The sequence below is a fragment of the Sander lucioperca genome, chromosome 3, assembly GCF_008315115.2.
Source record: "Sander lucioperca isolate FBNREF2018 chromosome 3, SLUC_FBN_1.2, whole genome shotgun sequence".
Classification (NCBI taxonomy): Eukaryota; Metazoa; Chordata; class Actinopteri; order Perciformes; family Percidae; genus Sander; species Sander lucioperca.
In genome coordinates, this window is record NC_050175.1 from 46119169 (window position 1) to 46132115 (window position 12947).

Genomic DNA, 12947 nt, shown 5'->3' on the forward strand with positions numbered 1-12947 from the left:
TTTTATACTGCATTACATCCTGGTCATCCCCATCTTTTATACTGCATTACATCCTGGTCATCACCCACCTTTTATACTGCATTACATCCTGGTCATCCCCATCTTTTATACTGCATTACATCCTGGTCATCCCCCACCTTTTATACTGCATTACATCCTGGTCATCCCCCACCTTTTATACTGCATTACATCCTGGTCATCCCCATCTTTTATACTGCATTACATCCTGGTCATCCCTCACCTTTTATACTGTATTACATCCTGGTCATCCCTCACCTTTTATACTGCATTACATCCTGGTCATCCCCATCTTTTATACTGCATTACATCCTGGTCATCCCCCACCTTTTATACTGCATTACATCCTGGTCATCCCCATCTTTTATACTGCATTACATCCTGGTCATCCCCCACCTTTTATACTGCATTACATCCTGGTCATCCCCCACCTTTTATACTGCATTACATCCTGGTCATCCCCATCTTTTATACTGCATTACATCCTGGTCATCCCTCACCTTTTATACTGTATTACATCCTGGTCATCCCCACCTTTTATACTGCATTACATCCTGGTCATCCCCCACCTTTTATACTGCATTACATCCTGGTCATCCCCCACCTTTTATACTGCATTACATCCTGGTCATCCCCCACCTTTTATACTGCATTACATCCTGGTCATCCCCCACCTTTTATACTGCATTACATCCTGGTCATCCCCCACCTTTTATACTGCATTACATCCTGGTCATCCCCCACCTTTTATACTGCATTACATCCTGGTCTCAGGCATGTAAAACAGTCATAAAACCCTTAGAATCTTTGTATAAAAACTGCCTCAAGATTCATGACAAAAAATCATTATCATCATTGTCATATACTCGTCAAATATGATCTACTTAGTTTTGATAATTTAATAAAACACTCAAATGTGTCTTTGTTACATAAAATCATATACAGTGCTACTGCTCCCCCTCTGAAAAAGTTTGTAACACTCTGCTCCGAAATAACTACTCGAAGCGTTACAAGGGGGGAGTGTAGCATCCCACATCGTAAAACACAATTTGGGAGTTCCTCCTTCTCATGTGTGGCCATGAGGCAGTGGAATGCCCTTCCCACGGAACATATTTTATGTACAAATTCTCACACTTTCTCATGCCTAAAAAAGAGTTGGTTGTTGAGTAAACAAGTTTGCACACACCTATAAGATACTGAATTTATGTGAGTGTGTGTGTGTGTGAGTTTGAGTGTGTGTGTGTGTGTGTGTGTCTGTGTGTGTGTATCCTTGTATGAATGAGTGTCTAGAGTTGCATGTACTCTAATGTGCCTAAGCTGCTGCTGAACTGTTTGAGTGTGTGTGCTGGGAGGGGGGAGAGAGAGAGTGAGTGGGCTCATGGCGCCCCTGTTTTTGCTAAACTGCCTGTTGTTAATTATTATGGACACCATGTCATTTATAGTCCTGTGAAATTTTTATTAAAAATTGTTAATTGTTTTTTAAATTTGTCATACCTGCCCAGGGACTACAGGTGAAAATTAGCAATTGTTGCTATAACCTGGCCCAAGACATTTTCTCTTGTTTAACAAGTTTAATGTTTATTTGTGCATTGTCCCTGTTTCAAATAAATCAATTTCCATTTCCATTCCATGGTAGGCTGTTTTACACTGACCCAGCTCAGCAGTACGTTCCCATGGTGGTGATGTCAGAGCGTGCCACGACCAGAGCAACCATAATGAGGTCAGGGGCACCCGGAACCGTGTGATTGCAAGCTACTATTGGCAAAGTCTAATACAAGATGTGGAGAACTGGGTAAGAATGAGTAAAAAGCTAAAAACATCTGTACCAATCTCACTATCTTAAAAAATGTACAAACCACACTAGCTGCCCTCTGTTACATGTTTTTGTAAATTGGCTTCTGATATAGGTCAGGTGCTGTCATGTCTGTCAGGTCAATGACCCCATAAAAACAGTGGCACCCATCCTCCACCCAATAAAGGTAAGATTTGATAACATCGTAACAGATGATGTAGCATATCATGTTTTTACCATTTACTTTGTCTTTAAAGTTGCCAACACAGTCAAATGCAAAACAGTATTGTGTATGATACCAAAGTGATAAGTGACAAAATGTCCCAGTGGTGTTATGCTGGGATAAAAGGACCTGATTACTGACATTTTCACAGGTGAAGGAGAATTGGACAGTAGTAGGGTTAGACCTGATGGGCCCGCTGCAAGAAACACAGCAGAAGATGACGTACATAATGACAATGACTGATTTGTACAGCAAGTTTGTGGTTGCAGATGCTCTCCCCTCTAAATGTGGATATGAGGTTGCAAAAGCTATCACTGCGACATTTTATTCATTTGGTCCAGCGAAAAAAATTATCACTGACAGAGGGAAGGAGTTTGTCAATGAGGTACGTGAGGTCTTTGTTAGGGACTGTTCGTTATTTATTTAAGGGGCTACCAGAGGAGTTTCGGGATCTTTATCAACAATGAAGTGACCCACATAATACTAATATTAATACACTTTTACAATTATAACATATAAGACCACAGAAGAGGAGGTTAACCAATTATATATATATATATATATATATATATATATATATATATGGTGTGTGTGAGGGTCTTACAGCAGGAGAAGTTGAGGATGTTTTAATATATTTAGTTTGTACTACAATACTTTTTTAATGATTTTGCATGTATTTACTTAGGTCAACAAAGAGTTATTCTCCATTTTGAACATTCAGCATGGCTACATTTTATTGATATTATGTCAATAGACATTGCATAGCGCATGTGTATAATATGTCCCAATGTTATACAGGACGAACGTACGAATCAAAACGTGAAGAGCGCACTGAGACGCTACGTTAATCAGCATCAGACTGATTGGGATCTGCACTTACAGGCAGTCATATATGGCATTAATACTGCCAAGCAGGTTTGTGTGTGTGTTTTCAACCATCAAATGTTACATTTAACTTAAATTAGATTTTTGTTAGGTTGGAGGCCAAGCATCCAAACTGTGTAGGCACCCATTGTGTTTCCACAGTTGATGCATAGACTCAGGTGCCCATTCCCTATTTAAATTGGTTAGGTTTGACCACTGGGAGTGAAGGGGGAGTACTATAATTACAGGAAGTGTCTTCATATCTCAGCAATGCTTTCACATATCAAAACTAAACTTGGCATAAAGACTATAAAAACAGGACACAAAGTGACAGGACCCACAGCTGCATAGGCACACATGACCATTCATAGCAACTTACACACCTCCACATCACAAAATTGAAAATCTTTCTGTGGTTAACAAAAAAAAAAAAAAAGCTGTTGGTCCAAAGAAAAACAAGCAAATTTGAACTGAAAATTAAACTTGTTCGCTTTCGCTTAAACTTTTTCATGCTGCAGGACTCAACAAAGTATACACCCTTTGAAATTTTTTTTTATCGAAAACCTGGTCATCCAGGGGTCATCAATGCATGCCCCATGGGCGACGAGTTTGAGATCGATGACCCAGAGGAAGATCTGGATCAAAAATTAATGAAGTGATCGAGCTAAATGAAAAGGTTGGGATGCACAGTTCATTGAATGAAGACGCCATAGTAGATGCATTTTTTTGATTTGGTAGGTTCTCGCTAACATCGAAAAGGCTCAGGAGCGCCAGAAAAAGACATATGCGGCCAGAAAAAGGAAAGGCTGCAGAACTGCCATTCTTGCAGAAGGAAACGAAGTTCTCTTGTCTGCCAAACAGAAAATCATTGGTCAAGGCCTGAAGCCTCTCCACCAGGGGCCTTTCACAATCCAGACAATGAATGAAAAGGGGGTGGCCACTATCAACACCAGTAATGGCACCCATAAAGTAAATATAAATCGCCTGAGGCCATATCACAGGAAAACAGGCAAGTGTTACAGTATTAATCAGTGTTGTTGTTTAACAGAGAAAATGGATCTAATAGAGCCTGCCTGATAAAGGATTTTTGAGGCCAATACCAATACAACAACAATGGCAAATTAATGTCTACAGAAGCAGACACAAATCCTGCCCTTGAGGTGGGGGTGGATCCCTGCTATGCCTTTCCTGGACCAAAGTGGCAAAAAGCCCTTGAGCCTCTTCAGGATGAGCTTGTAAGTCAGATACTATGTTGTCTGTCAGTTTAGTGTCAGATTGTTTGGTGTTGCATTTTTCAGATTACAGGATAGAAATGTAGTTGATCCAAAGGTTATTTCTGCATGTCTCCATATCATTGAAATTGTTGCAATTATTTCAGCTTACTTATGTCCTGGATACAAATCGTCCAGCTACAGAAGTCCTTGTCAAAGATGGTACCACCTGCCTCACAAGAGAGGATTTCTGGACCCTAGGTTGGAGTCGGTGTCTGGAATCTAACGTGAGTGTGTCATTGTAGTAACTTAATTTGTGTGTGTTTGTACTGTGTGTGTGTGTGTGTGTGTGTGTGTGTGTGTGTGTGTGTGTTATAAGTGTTTTGGCTTCTCAGAAGAAATATGTGGTTATACTGTGTAAACACTTGATGACACTATAACCTATTTGTGTTTTAATTGAAATTATATTTATTTTTTATACTAGATTGGAAATGCCTGTTTCAGGATGATTGGAGAGACCGCGCAAAGACATGTATGTCAATCAATGCATACATAGATATTATACATATTACTACATATCATCAGAGGAAAAACGTCCACATTGTGGATCTTTACGTGATCCCTACATGGAAAAACAAAAATGTGAACCCAATGCTGAAACTGGCGGTAGGTTGTCAACGCTTTGCCAAAAGCATCAGATGACAAAATGTTGAGTGTATTGTAACATTGTAACATGTTTTTTTGCTAATAAACACAGAACAACCTGAGACACAAAGATCTCGTCCTATTTCCTGCTTGGAGTAGGCAGGATGGTGCAGCAGACCACTACCTTCGTTGTGTTGAGTATAACTTTAAATTACCAACTTCAAATTTGGGGATTTTAATTGCAATGAAATGTAACAAATAATGCATTTTCTGCATTAATCAAACAAGAATTACTGGCCTTGTTCTATGGCCAAACATGTTCAAAAGTGGTGTTGTTCTAATACCACTTACTTAACCCATTAATGACCTCAGTAAAAATGTTCATTTCTGAGAAGTTGCGCTTTGAGGATGTGCATATTACCATTGTTATTCCCCAAAACACAAATTTGACTGCGAAATATGGCATGATAGATATGAGCAACCACAACTTAAAGTTTGTTCATAAGAAATGTGGTTCATATTCTGCTGACATAGTAGCCCTGTTCCATGGCTATGTGTTCTACGATATAGGTAGCCTTGTTCTCAGGCTACAAAACAAGTTCTCTAGTTCATTATCTGATCAGTATTCTTATTGTGTGTATCAGAGAGATAGCATGCTGCATTGAGGAGGGACAATGGACAGAGAAGACTGGAGCAGACTTTGAGGTGTTCACATCATGTACTTTCCATGGGCTTCATTCCATTCAGAACTTTTGGAAAAAACAATACAATGATGTTTCTCTAAATATAATTGTTTTTGGCTTTTGCTTTTTAACAGAACTTCCCTACACAGACATCTGGAAATTCCTGTGGGATTTTCATGTTGATGGTAAGACATATTTCTCAATAACATGTTACAGTAGCTCCTCATGATGTTAGTTTTAAGCAAGAGTGACGTTTTGCTGCTAAAGCCACTAAAACGCAAACAGACCCTATTCATCAGTGATTGCAACTATATTTCTGTTTTTTGGTTTTTCACAGCATGCCCTTTGCTTGTGCACCTCAACCCCATTCTCTTTCTCAGAGGTATCCTAATTATCTATCCTTTTTTTAAGAAATAGAAAAGAAATATGTTAAACAGCAGGGTAGTAATTTTGTGTTTCTGATTGTATTTTTAGAGTGACATACCACACATAAGGAGGTGGTGGGTGCAACTGGAGAGATTTGGAATAGAAGGGTATGCATATAATGTTATAGTCAAGGTTTCAAAGGTATCTATGCAAAGTCTGTTACTATTTCAGAACAACAACTTGAACAAGTACAGGTATCATATGGGTCATATGACCGTTGATGAATGAATTTTTGTGATTCATTTGTGTGTTGGTTTGCTCATTTGGGTATTCATTCTGACCTTAGCATGGCCCAAGTGCAGCTTCATTATGACAGTTGCCCTGCGTGTAGTTCAACAATCATATAATTTAATTTTAGTTATGGTAAAGTCATTGCCCACTGGACAAATGAATGTCGGGAGCTCCTTGAGGGAAGGCATCCTCCAGTTTTCAGGCTAAAGAGAAAGCTAGAGCAGGACACTGAGGTTAGTTATCAAGGAGGACCTTATATACATAACAGGTTTTAATGATTTAAGTGCTATGAAAACATGTGTTACAGATTCCACCTTGTTCCTGTATCATTACACTTTTTTACAAATAACTTAATTTATGAACACATTGTTAGCACTTCTTTGAATATGTGGATTTCATGGGCTAATACATCTAGTAAAAATGTAATGTGAATAGCTTCATTGGAAGTATATTACCTGAGATAAATGTAAACACGTATAATACTTCCTTTTTCCATTGTAAATAACGCTGCAAATTGACTTATGAACATGTCTTTTATGTGGTTAGACTCTTGTACCCAGATGCTGAGTCTCTGCCATGGGTACCGTGCCAAATGTGCAAGGGCTGGCTGCACAGAGACTGTGCTGGGAATTTTGGTGACCTATTCAACTGTGGATGCACAGATGTGTATGACAGCACAAGGTAATACACAATTTAGTAGTCAATTTAGTAGACTGCACTTCTCAAACAATGGGCAAACAATGGGCAATGCACAGCAGCATTTCTACTTGAAGCATGTTGTGTAATGTGACAACCATCTGACAATGCTACATTCTCCCAGCTTGTCCAAATGTTGTGTGTTAAATAAGGTTTAGTATGTTTTCCTGCAGATTTTGGAGTCTTGTGGAGTAAACATGGATATGGGGTCATGGGAGTGGAGGCCCTCTGAAATCTTTCTTTCTCCGCTTTATGAACACATAGACAACATGTTTAAGATTAATTTATTGATTTGTACTTTATTTTCAGTAGAGCTTTGAGCTACTCAGGGTTATTGAGGAGGCCACTGGCATTGGGGCAAAAATCAAGAGGGGGAGATACAACTGCTTGATTTTGTGTTCGATGTCATGCTCCCAGAGGTAAGATGATCAATCCAGCTTTATTCAGAATTGTGAGTAAGTTATTGAGTTTATCATCGAGTCAATATTTCATCCTTTCGGAAAACAAAAAACATAAAAATGCACTCTTTTGGATGACCGCAAGGTGATTGAATGAACTGTTTTTCAGATAATCATCAAAATGCTACAGGTAGAAGGAGTGAGTCGACTACAGGCTGAAATCATCATGGCCAGTGGGACTATGTCTTAACCTGTTTGTCATAGTCCGACTTAGTACACTACTCTGCACGTGTTTTGACCCTTTGCCTGACTTTTGATATTTATATTTATTATATTTATTATATTTATATTGTTTTTTCTGACTTTGTATTTTGAGAATGTACCAGCATGGTACATGTAAATAATATACCAGTTTTATCTGGTGAATTGTAAAGGGCTCAAACACATTTACCATGAATGTAAATACAGTATGTCCATACCCGCACAAAGTCACCGTTTCTGGGTTACTGGACTACAAAATGCCGAGGTCCTGATGGAGCTCCAGGGCCTGCAGCTAGCCGCGATCTTTACCCATAGGATTGAAGGGACAGTAGCAGCTAACGAAATCCCTAATGTTCACAAAAATGCATTAAATTGAAATCGGACACCATTGTTAGCTTTATAAGACCTTGGGGTATATGTTATATAAGTGGCGTGACGAAATTCAAACTAAATATACTCTAGTTATGCCGGCAGCCAGCCAGCTCTGCGGAGCCCCGAGCCCCGGTAGTCCAGTAACCGAGAAACTGTGACTTTCACTGGGTATGGAGGTTGCCGCTTTCTTTGCAATTAGCCATCAATTTTCGTAAAACAGCCCATATTTGAGCTTTATATAGTTGATTTCTCGCTTAAAAATGTATCAGAAGTGAATTTAATGACGAAATAGCAGACAAACAACATATAACTTTGCAGTGTCTGAAATATGAGACCTGCTGTCTCGTCTCCAATGTGTTTCTATGGGGTTCCTCAACCAATCAGCACGCAGCTCATCTAAATATTCATGAGCAGACCATATTTGGAAGAAAAGCTCTTGTTCCAAATAGAGTCATATTCACAGGGTAGTTAAGGGCCTAATAAAATAGCATTCGGGCAATTTTCAGCCCAACCAATGTTACATACCCTATTAGGAGACCTTAAGGAACAGGGTGAGATACCCTAAATAATCATTCAATCACCCCTTTAACGTATTCTGCAGTAGTGAAGCTTCCCATAGTACAAGGCTGCCATGCAACACATAACTAATTACAGTGTTATTTCTTATGCATTGGAGAGCAAATAAAAAGCCTTTCACCAAAGCCTCTTTCTGAACATCTTTTACAAAAGCCATTTATCCTGATGTCTTAGCCTTTTGTTAATTTTCTAACGTACATGTTTGCTGGTTTTCAGTAATGCCATTTTACATTTGTACCATAAGACTTGAAAATAAAATTGAGATATTAAAAAGAAACAGTTAAAGCAATGTAGTTGATTTCTTGAGATTTGACCTTACTCCAGGACCCAGTTTTCTCATTTGACATACTGCATATCTAAGCACGAGCACTGGATATCAGGGGGGCGCTGACATTCAAATCATGCACGCCCTGCAGGAGCTCAGCTCCATCTCATTCCAAATTTCTACCAAGTCCCTATAGCCTCCTTGCAGTCTGGTTCCTACTTAAACAGACAAGGGCTCCTCCTCACCAGCCCTACACAGGTAGGCTAGACCATATTTTATGCAGATCTGTTTTTTTGCTTTTCGCCACAGAATAGTCATGAGATAGGTACATTACATAGCAGTAATTTATTATTTAGCATAAGGCATCACATTTTCACAGCATGATCCCTGATGTCAGTTCTAGATTAGAGGCTGAAGTAGCCGACGTTAGTAAACAAACAAGCATAGATAGCTAAAACTCACTTGAATGGCGTTTTTGCAGGGTTATTTTAGCTAACGTTAGCAATCAAACAATTATAGCTAAAACGTTTTTTTTTCTGTTATTTTGAAATAATTTCCATTTTCTGTTATTTACGTTTTTGAAATGATTTCCATCTTCTGTTATTTGTTATTGCTTGTAGCCGGATCCCTTGGCGTTAGGTCGTAAACTGTTTAAATCTGAGCATGGGCAACTCAAATCTGCACTGGACTCACTTTGGGTAGTGACAGCCTCCATTAACTTAGATTACAGCTTGTTTCTTGTTTAAAGCGGGACCAGTTCCAGAGATTGTTGTCCCATCACAAACACGGGAACACAGGGTGAGTTATCATTCAAACTCTTGATTTAAGTTCCTTTCAGTTGTGTAAGAACTATGTTTCTCCTCGTCTGCCAGGTTTGGGATCTCCAAAACTGGCAGATGAACAACATCGGTTTGTACAAATGTTTATCCAAGAGTAATTAGATCGAAATCTTGTCTTACGTAATGCAGCATGGCTCTGCCAGGGCGGTATGATGGCAGCTCGCCGAGCCAAACATGCTTCCAGCTCGCTGCCATCCGCCGCGCCAGCAGCAGCTGGCAGCCGTAGAAAGTTTCTCATGTTCAGTCGGCTCCAAGAAGTCGGTGTGCCGTATTTCACAGATAATCAAAGACTGGGCTGGCTGTTTGTTTGTTTCGGTGCTGCAGGTGGAGAGAAGGAGCACCAGCTATGATTTTAGGAGACCTATAATACAGCATCTCCAGGTTCACAGAAATATTTTGTCACTGTACTACACTCTAGGACACTGGTTCTCAAACTGTGTCCCATATTGCACCATCTTTGAAATGTGTTTTTAAGCCAAGTAGAAAAAAAAGTTTCCATGAAGAGGAACAATACAGCGATGTCAGTGATTAGTAACTGCCTTGTTACTGTGTGAAGTTAGTTACTGTCTCTCTGTCTGTCTGTCTGTCTGTCTCTCTGTCTCTCTCTATCTGTCTGTCTGTCTGTCTCTCTCTCTCTCTCTGTCTCTCTGTCTCTCTCTCTGTCTCTCTCTCTGTCTTTCTGTCTGTCTCTCTGTATGTCTCTCTGTCTCTTTGTCTCTGTCTGTCTGTCTGTCTCTCTGTCTCTCTCCGTCTGTCTGTCTGTCTGTCTGTCTCTCTCTCTCTCTCTCTGTCTCTCTGTCTGTCTGTCTCTCTGTCTGTCTGTCTGTCTGTCTGTCTGTCTGTCTGTCTCTCTGTCTCTCTGTCTGTCTCTCTCTGTCTGTCTGTCTGTCTGTCTGTCTGTCTGTCTGTCTCTGTCTGTCTCTCTCTGTCTGTCTCTCTGCCTGTCTGCCTGTCTCTCTGTCCGTCTGTCTGTCTGTCTGTCTGTCTGTCTGTCTGTCTGTCTGTCTGTATGTCTGTCTGTCTCTCTGCCTGTCTGTCTGCGTCTGATCCGTCTCCTTCATCACTGTGAGAAGACGTAGCATTAGGAGAGACAACGGTAGCTGTGTCTTTGTGACTCGATGTGAGGCTGAATAAGAGTTGTTTCTCACTGATCTCTCGAGCATAAATGAAGGCTGAATGAATGGTTGAATGAATGGTTGAATGAATGGCTGAATGAATGGTTGAATGAATGGCTGAATGAATGGTTGAATGAATGGCTGAATGAATGGTTGAATGAATGGTTGAATGGCTGAATGAATGGCTGAATGAATGGTTGAATGAATGGCTGAATGAATGGCTGAATGAATGGCTGAATGAATGGTTGAATGAATGGTTGAATGAATGGCTGAATGAATGGCTGAATGAATGGTTGAATGAATGGTTGAATGAATGGTTGAATGAATGGTTGAATGAATGGCTGAATGAATGGTTGAATGAATGGTTGAATGAATGGTTGAATGAATGGCTGAATGAATGGTTGAATGAATGGTTGAATGAATGGTTGAATGAATGGTTGAATGAATGGTTTGGGTCACAATAAGTATGAGTGTTAAGTTACAAATTGAGGAACGCATCTCAAGAACATATAAAAAGTCCTCTCACACATATTTATCTGTAATAATGTTTTGCAGAAAGTGACTAAATCGACCGGATGAATTGTAAGGATCAGGATGTTCTTCGAGCTGTAACCATAAATTAAGTTTTATCTCATCAGATGTCCCTGAACGCAGCAGCGGGGACGCTGTGTTCAGGGACGAGACATACGTACGTAACTATGACCACTTAGGGTTAAGGCAGAGATTTCAATATGTTACAACACACTTTTGCTGCTTTTTGGGTGCTTTAGCAGTTTTTTTGGACGCATTTTTAAAAGCTTTTTTAAACGCTTTAAAACAATGTTATGTGGATATGTATAATATGGAAATATTCACTCGAGGGACAGAGCTACTGATATCCAAGGAAGTTTTATTTATCAGTGTTTTAAGCCTTCTCCTGCTGCCTGAAGGCACTAGGATTAGGCAATAGTTATGGCAAAACCCGTCTACGGAGAGCTTGTTCACTCCCTATTCAGCCCCATTGTACCGCATTTGGTTGCAGTTCCACCAGAGTTCCACTGGGGGTGATCGCAGGCGAGTGCAAAATGAATGGGAGTCTATGGAGCTAGACGGCTAAATGAATAGGAGTCTATGGAGCTAGAGGCTAAATGAATGGGAGTCTATGGAGCTAGAGGCTAAATGAATGGGAGTCTATGGAGCTAGAGGCTAAATGAATGGGAGTCTATGGAGCTAGAGGCTAAATGAATGGGAGTCTATGGAGCTAGACAACTAAATGAATGAGAGTCTATGGAGCTAGACAACTAAATGAATGGGAGTCTATGGAGCAAGAGGCTAAATGAATGGTAGTCTATGGAGCTAGACGGCTAAATGAATGGTAGTCTATGGAGCTGTGGGGCTAAATGAATGGTAGTCTATGGAGCTATGCGGCTAAATGAATGGTAGTCTATGGAGCTAGAAGGCTAAATGAATGGGAGTCTATGGAGCTAGGTGGCTAAATGAATGGTAGTCTATGGAACTAGATGGCTAAATGAATGTGAGTCTATGGAGCTAGACGGTTAAATGAATGGGAGTCTATGGAACTAAATGGCTAAATGAATGGTAGTCTATGGCACTAGATGCTAAATGAATGGTAGTCTATGGAGCTATGCGGCTAAATGAATGGGAGTCTATGAAGTTAGAAGGCTAAATGAATGGTAGTCTATGGAGCTAGAGGCTAAATGAATGGTAGTCTATGGAGCTGTGCGGCTAAATGAATGGTAGTCTATGGAGCTAGATGGCTAAATGAATGGTAGTCTATAGAACTAGACGGCTAAATTAATGGGAGTCTATGGAGCTAGGTGGCTAAATGAATGGTAGTCTATGGAACTAGATGGCTAAATGAATGTGAGTCTATGGAGCTAGACGGTTAAATGAATGGGAGTCTATGGAACTAAATGGCTAAATGAATGGTAGTCTATGGAACTAAATGGCTAAATGAATGGTAGTCTATGGCACTAGATGCTAAATGAATGGTAGTCTATGGAGCTATGCGGCTAAATGAATGGGATTCTATGGAGCTAGATGGCTAAATGAATGGTAGTCTATAGAACTAGACGGCTAAATTAATGGGAGTCTATGGAGCTAGACGGCTAAATGAATAGTAGTCTGTGGAGCTATGCGACTAAATGAATGGGAGTCTATGAAGTTAGAAGGCTAAATGAATGGTAGTCTATGGAGCTAGAGGCTAAATGAATGGTAGTCTATGGAGCTGTGCGGCTAAATGAATGGTAGTCTATGGAGCTAGATGGCTAAATGAATGGTAGTCTATAGAACTAGACGGCTAAATTAATGGGAGTCTATGGAGCTAGACGGC

At 40.0% G+C, this 12947-nt stretch overlaps 1 long non-coding RNA gene across 1 annotated transcript; it reads left to right on the forward strand.

The window, feature by feature from the left end:
• The first annotated feature begins 12353 nt into the window (after positions 1–12353).
• LOC116063145 lies at positions 12354–12729 on the forward strand. Its single transcript, XR_004108196.2, has 2 exons — positions 12354–12432; positions 12593–12729. It is a non-coding gene; the product is annotated as an uncharacterized LOC116063145 (long non-coding RNA).
• Positions 12730–12947: the final 218 nt, after the last annotated feature.